Here is a 7311-nt window from a genome sequence, read left to right on the forward strand (position 1 = left end):
TGATTGAAAAGCCAGTCGATTATTCCGTCTTAAGACTGAGCAGCACTTACTGACATCTTTTAAGTCTGGTTACACCTGGTCGCAGCATCTTTTTATATCATCTTTATCATATTCTGTTATTTTCCACGTCTCTGTAGACTAGTGTCTACATGACATTTGCTTCACTTTACCCCTGAACTGTGCAATCAGCTTCGTAATGAGGGGTTGATGCTGTACAGTCTCACTGTAAAAAAAATTCTCCTTTTTGTGTAATTGTTCTTCCTGACACCGTCTGATCACATCCTGAGCTGACATTCTCCGTCACCTTGAGGAAGAACTACTCTTCAAATGTCATCAAATTATCGCTGTCAGTCGCACAGCCGGCTCTGTTAACTGACAGTTTTTCCCCAAAGATGTCAGTGCATCGTCATCGTTCCTGGTGAAATATGCTCCCTTTGAGCCGAACAATGTGTTGCTTTCCGAGCTGAAACCACAATTCTTCTTTCAAGGTAACTATGATCTTTTCCTCCTTTTTAACGTTGATACAAAATTAGAAAGCAATTGGGCCTGTTCATCAGTTTCATACAGGCTGCTGAACGTGATTGGATGCTAATTGCTTAATTACACCATGCACCTGTGTGGGAGCGTCTGTATTTCTTATGTTTCCCCACTAATTTGTTTTGGCTTTGCTTAAATTTGTTAAATGTCTGTATTAAACTTTACAGTTTTTTTTAAAAAAATGAAATTCAGATTTAACTTTTGAACATCTGCTGCAAAAAATAAAAGCCTGCGTGAAGATTCATAACAAAATGTTATATTTGCTCAAGCCAAGGCAGGTTTCACCAAAGGAAAAGGTTAAATGATCAGCTCATTATTGCACACAAGGTCAGATTAGAGTAGAGGAAGGAAAAGCAGCAGATAAGCTTCCAGTTGGCTCTACTCCCCACACAACCTGTTTAAATGAAATCACTAAGAACAAAAGTGTGTAATGAAGCATATAATGCCCTCCACTGGACATCTCTACAGTCTTTTTATCTTCTCTACAGCAGTCAGCCAAGGCAGATTATTCTGTGTACACACTGTTAACAATTACTTTTTAATCTGCATTAGCGAATTAACATAATGACTGACAGTGGAACAGAAAGGTTATTTGTTTAGAGGCTCAGAAGTTCCTGCTTGCACTGAAGTTGCCAGACTTTTGGCCTCTTTCAAGTGACAAAGAAAGCAAAGATTACACTTAACTCAGCTGCGTAGCTTCTATTTTTTTGTTTTTAAATATTGTATTCATCATTACTAGAGAGAAATTGATAATCAACCACATTATCTTAAGGATTCACACCCGTAGCCGTTCAGCATGTGAGACGACACCAGTACAAGTTTTAATTCTATCATAATTATTCATTTGTGTATTTGGAAACTCTAGTTAGGCGATCGGGTGTTCATCAGTGATGAGGTGCATGAGTGAGGTAGTTTGGACAGCAATAAAGCCTTGCATCATTTACTGTGCCATAGTCATTGTGTGGTTGCCATGGACACAGACTCGCGGTGGTTGCCATATGACGAAGGTCAGCCATTGTAAACTGAGTGTGACGGCCGTCTTTCGCCTGCCACTGTTGGCAGCTCATGTAGACTTCAGTTGAGACACGTTGTTCTTTCGAAAAGACTGAACTTTTCATTCGGTAAAGTCAGGAGGTGTCCTGCAGCATGTGCAGCTGTAGAAGTAAAACCATTTGCATGCGATAAGATGTCGGTGGGTTGTCAAAACGGTGACTAGAATATTTACCCTGAGAGATTCACTGCTCACTCTGAAAATCTGCGACTGTAAATCAGTCAAATTATCTGGGTGTATTGTGTCTCAAGGAAAGAATATTTATCATTGTATGATAGACTTTGAGAATCTTAATGCCAGGGACAAAATCTTAAATCACAATTGTTTGGTCTTCAGGAGGGAGGTAAACATGATATCAGGCATAATGTTACCATCTTGTTGCATCCATAAATCTGTAAACTCATGTTTCTGCAACATATTCCACTATCCGGATTGCATCTTTTCAAAGAAGGCTTTACTCATTTCAGCATGACATTGCCAAATCACAAGCTGCTCCTGTAAGTGTCAGACTGGCCTGCCTGCAGTCCAGATCTACAACCTAGTGAATATACATCAGCATCAGGTTTGGAGATAAAAGTATCAGAAATACAAATGAATGTGTAATAGAGTAAACAAATTTATAATGTGGATAAAGGTGTACTAGATAGAGATAGATAATCAAATGTATAGGTTGATATCCAGTTATGAGTAAGCATAATTTTGTGAATGAATAGTTTAGTTTATATATAGTTTATACATAGTTTATATGATACGTTGCAACATGAATGGACATAACATGCCTGCATTTAGTATGTAAACATGGATGTAAAGAGTTGGATTTGAATATGTAAATAGCTTGTATTCCAGGATTGAACTGAAGCGCTAATGTGCTGTGTAACATTTTACAAGTTTTTGTTTTTTTGATGTTATAATTGTGCCGGACGCCAGGAAGAATAACTGTAGTTTGCTACAGCTAATGGGGATCCTAAATAAACTAAAACTAAAAACCCACTGAAAGCATTTGGCACATTATGAAATCAAAGACCGGGTTTGAAATTTCAAGGAAGCATCATGTTTGGATTGTTAGTTATCAACAAGCAGTATTGATAAAAGCTGTATTTGATGATTTTGGTTAGATGGGGAAACATAAACAAAGCCGAAATTGTATTATTTTATCAAATCAGACAGTTAACTTTATTCACAACCCCACATTAGGAATGTCAAAATCCCACTAACAGCCTTAAAGTGTGTGTGGAGAGTGCAGACCCCAGTCAAGTCAATTGTCAGAGTTGAAGACCGGAGTATTCCTGAGAGCAGGCGGTAGTCTTAATGAACTCAGCAGGGCTCTCTGCAAGAAGCCTTGCATGCACCACCAAACCTTATCACTAATGTATGTAAAGGAGGCGCTGAGCAGCGCCAAGGTGCCTGGCATGTAAATTATCTATTTAATTTAACAGTTGCTAATGAAACCAATGAAATAAATCTGTGTTAAGAGGTGAGAGCTTCAACCCTCCCACCTCCAAAAAGTTTTTACATCCTGTTCAGGGAATGCGTATTGTGTTCTGTGAGCCATTAACAATGAAAACCTACAGTGTGTCAGACTGCCACCTGCTAATTTCTTTGTACAAAAAAAAAACCTGTAAGATGAACAGCTGCAAGTCAGATTTGATGCTCTGCTTTGGTGTGTTGGCTGTAGCCCAGAATGAGCCGTTCAGTCAGTCAATGCGGCACGTTGCTTTTTTTTAAAAGCCAGAAAGTGTTAGCAGTCATTGTCGAATAGTTTTATTGATACTATTGATTCTACCTGATGCCGCACGGTGTGGTTTGCACGGTCTCCATTAAAGCATTGGGGAGCAGTGGTAAGGACAAGGAATAAAACCAAGGGGCTTGACAGTAGCAATTTGCATGAGGCGATATTGTTTTAATAGAACCACTGACTTGAGATTGCTTTGGGAATTGAGGGCGAGAATGAGGATAGAGAAGCAGGTGTACAGGGATCCTGAAACACAGCCCCATTCTTCTGTCTTTTTCATTTAATCAGCTGAGGATAGCTTTCTTCTCCTGATGGAGGGAAGGTTTTGATTTGTCTGGGATATGTAGCTACAGACAATGCTTCATACGCTGACTAACCTGATGAACTTGTTAATTGAGTTATTTGTGATATTAGTTTTCTTGGAGAAGTCATGCTAGCAAGCATCTGCTTGGATTGTGGCTTGATGCACATAATGATTTTAAAAAATTAGCGACTTTTATTGGTCTTTTAAACAAATTAGCATTTTCAGAATGTGTTTTGACAACTTAACATATCTTACAATGAAACTGAAAACTCTTGAATTTGTTCAATATACTTTATTTAAAATGACATTACAAACATTTTTGTGTGTCTCTGTTCTCACACCTTCTCTCATCTATCTCAGTGTATAACACCATTGTTTCGCTTTATCTGGTTCACCATGCAACATATTTAACCAAAGTAGTCACAGTGATATCTACATGCTCTTCTTTATTTGGTCAATTTGATCATAAAAGTAATTATAGTAGTTATTTGTTGTATGTGATATATGTAATGTTAATCTATAATCTATGAATGGTTACAGAAACAGTTTTTCCAGCGTTAGCAGGGCGGTGCATGATAAAAACCAGAACAGGTCACCAAACCAGCATATGCCATGCACTTTCATGCAGACTTAATTTATTGTGGCATGTATTTTTGATGGTTGCAGGAAGCTAGAGTACCAACAGTGCAAATCCTTCTATAATGTCAGGATCATCGACAGCACCATTCAATTCACTGTTTAGAAAATTGATGTTTCAGGGCCGTGTTTGGGATCATAGATTTAAACTGACGCAAATACCTTGTCTGAGAAAAGATCAATGAGTCAGGCAGACTACATTAACATGTTCATCCAAGCAACCCTTTGCTTTGTCATTTCCTTCCAGTACTAATGAATGTAGAAGAGGGGCAGGAGGGTTAACAAGGGAGGATGCTCATTGGTTATTTTTGAGAACAGGGGGAATGGCATTGCATCTTATCCCACCAAAAATTACTTGAAATATCGCAACTCAAAGTTAAAAATGCAAAACTTTAAGTCATGTTATTTATTTTTCTTTGGACCTTTACTTACTTTGTCAATTTTTACTGTACAAAGTAAGTGGATTTTCTTATTTAAACTCCTACTTTTAGTTTCTAATGGCTTTTGAATCACCTGTGAGCTTTAGGAAACGAGTTCTAGTTCCTTGAAAATAAATAAAAACTACTTTTATAATTCTAGAGGTAATTTCTAAATAATAACTAATTAAATCTAAATAAACAAGTGCATGTACTTAAAGTATGAATGGTCATAACACAAATTAGCAATTAAATTAGATAAAATTTAAATAAATTTAACACATATTTTTCCTCTTGTTCTTCTTATAATCAATAGTAGAAATAGGATAGTAGATGTATGACTGTTTTTATTTGTTATTTTTTTATGTTTTGGAGACAAGTTCAGTTATCTGCACAGATTTAATTGACAGTGAAGAGAGAAAGGAATACATAAAGCCTGGATGAGTTCACAATCAGCTCTGTATTGGAGGATGTAAAGTGATAAACTGAAAATGTAAAACTGACATACTAGGTTATCATGTCCCGCCAGTTCGTTTGGTGGCATTTTAACTGGGATTTTTCCCAGCTGGAATAGCGGCTAATCTCCAAAAGATCTTTTGAGGAGCTTTGTGATGTAAACTTGCAAAACCTTCAGTTAGCAAGAAATGGTGTTAGAAAAAATGGAGGCAGGACTGCAAAGAGCATTAATTCTAAAAAAAAAGCAGAATAAGACCATGACAGGACCATTATAATTCCAATCACACATGCGGCGGTACCACTTTATGAACAATCTGCCCCTAACGTGACCCTTTCACGTCATCTTTATTCATGTCAGCTTTTATTCATTTTTCTCCCAACTGGTCGAAATATGTTGTTCAGCAGTACAACAATCCGTTGAGACTAAAATCCATTTAACTGAGGGGTAGAAGAAGAATATGAGTTCCTCTGATCCTAAAACACTGTAACACGACTTTGTTTCTCTCCAGCTGCAGGTTGGAGGAATCGCTTCATATGTTGTAATTAGAGTCTTCCTGCGATGACTTAAGACGTGAGTTGCTGCAGGAGGAGAGACGCACTGAAAGAACGGAAGCTTTGAAAAGATAAATGAAATAACAGCCCTCTCAAAAGTATCCAGGGAACTTCTTCTGAGAGGCTGTTCGATAACATCTGGGTTGTATTGATTGCCCTTTTGCTGTTCAGTTGACAGTTATAGGTGGGCTTGGGCCTCTCACCTGCTCTCCTTTTTTAAAACCACCTCTCATAAACACAGCCCTGCTGCATGTTAAACGGATTGTAACTTCTTTCCAACCAGACGGGTAGTGGAGGAGATGATAACTGCTGAGAGCTGTCTTAAGCTGGATCGTCTCCTCCGATTGATGCATGGATTGCATCCACGGATTTCCTCACTTCCGCAGAGCTAAGTTTACCTGTGACTTTGATAAGAGGAAGATTGAAGAATGCAGCATTTTACCACATAATGGCTTCCTAACAGTCTGCAGTCTCATCAGAAAGGCAGCGATCTCGTCATGAAGCTCATTCAGCGCCTTAAAGCGGAATGTGGTGGAGTACCTCCTCCTGCTGCCTATCCATCATAGCCTGGGTGAACACAACAGATCCAGTAATGCTAGATTTAATGCAGTTTAAGCTTTTCTCTGTGTTGTGCCTTTATTTAATTTCGTTCCAGTCCCAGGTACGGTGTGGAGCCTCTAAGGACAGGTTGATCGCTGGATACAAGTCCAAAGAGTAAACAGCTCCAGTGTACTATCCCTTTGGAAAAAAAAAAAAAAGGGCTGAGAGAAACTCTCCTGTGATTTAAAGGTTACAGATTGGATGCGGGCAAAATGAAGAAAAGAGGAGCATTTTCATCACCTTTAACTCCACTGGGAGTCCTATAACACTGTAGACTTGAGGTAAAACCGAGCAAAAACTGATGCAAAAAGCAGGTCTCTTTACTTTTGTGTGTGTTTCAGTGTATGGAGAAAAAAAAAGGAGATTGCAGCCTGTTGCTTGAAAAATACCAATAATTTGATCAAGCAGACTTGTCTCACCTTTGAAACCTTTTCACTATTTTGCCATAACCAAGGAGAGATTACCAACTGCACAAAGCAACCCAGGTCCCCAAAAGCTTTAAATTCACTATATGGCAGAAGGCTTGTGGTCATTTGATTAGGGATAACTATATTAGGGATAATGGGAGAACTTTCTGCTTTGGTACAATAACAGCAATATCCTTGAGCAATATCCTGTATTTTTATTATTTTGCCTCAGAATGAAGTTTTAAAGGAAGAAAAACACTTTCAGGAAAACTCTGTTTGGGTTTTTATGCTTAGATATACATTTGGCCGAAGAGATGTACAAACCAAACAGTTAATAATATATATTTTCCACATTTTCCACAGCTGATATCCAGCAGAGCAGTTTGCATCTTTCATAAAGTTTTTATGTGCTGCTCAACTCTTCATTCCTCACATTAGGTTACTAAATTTGTTTAGATTACATTTAAATGCTGTTTAACGTATATCTGCTCTTTATGCTTGTCAAAGCTCTCAGACAGTTGCTCAGCATCTTGGCTTAGGAAGGAATTATTCATTTACACAAGGTCATCAAAAGATTTTTCAAGAAGTTGGCAGCACTTTCATTATCATGAAGAACCTCC

Source organism: Telmatherina bonti, assembly GCF_933228915.1.
Source record: "Telmatherina bonti genome assembly, chromosome: 3".
Taxonomy (NCBI): Eukaryota; Metazoa; Chordata; class Actinopteri; order Atheriniformes; family Telmatherinidae; genus Telmatherina; species Telmatherina bonti.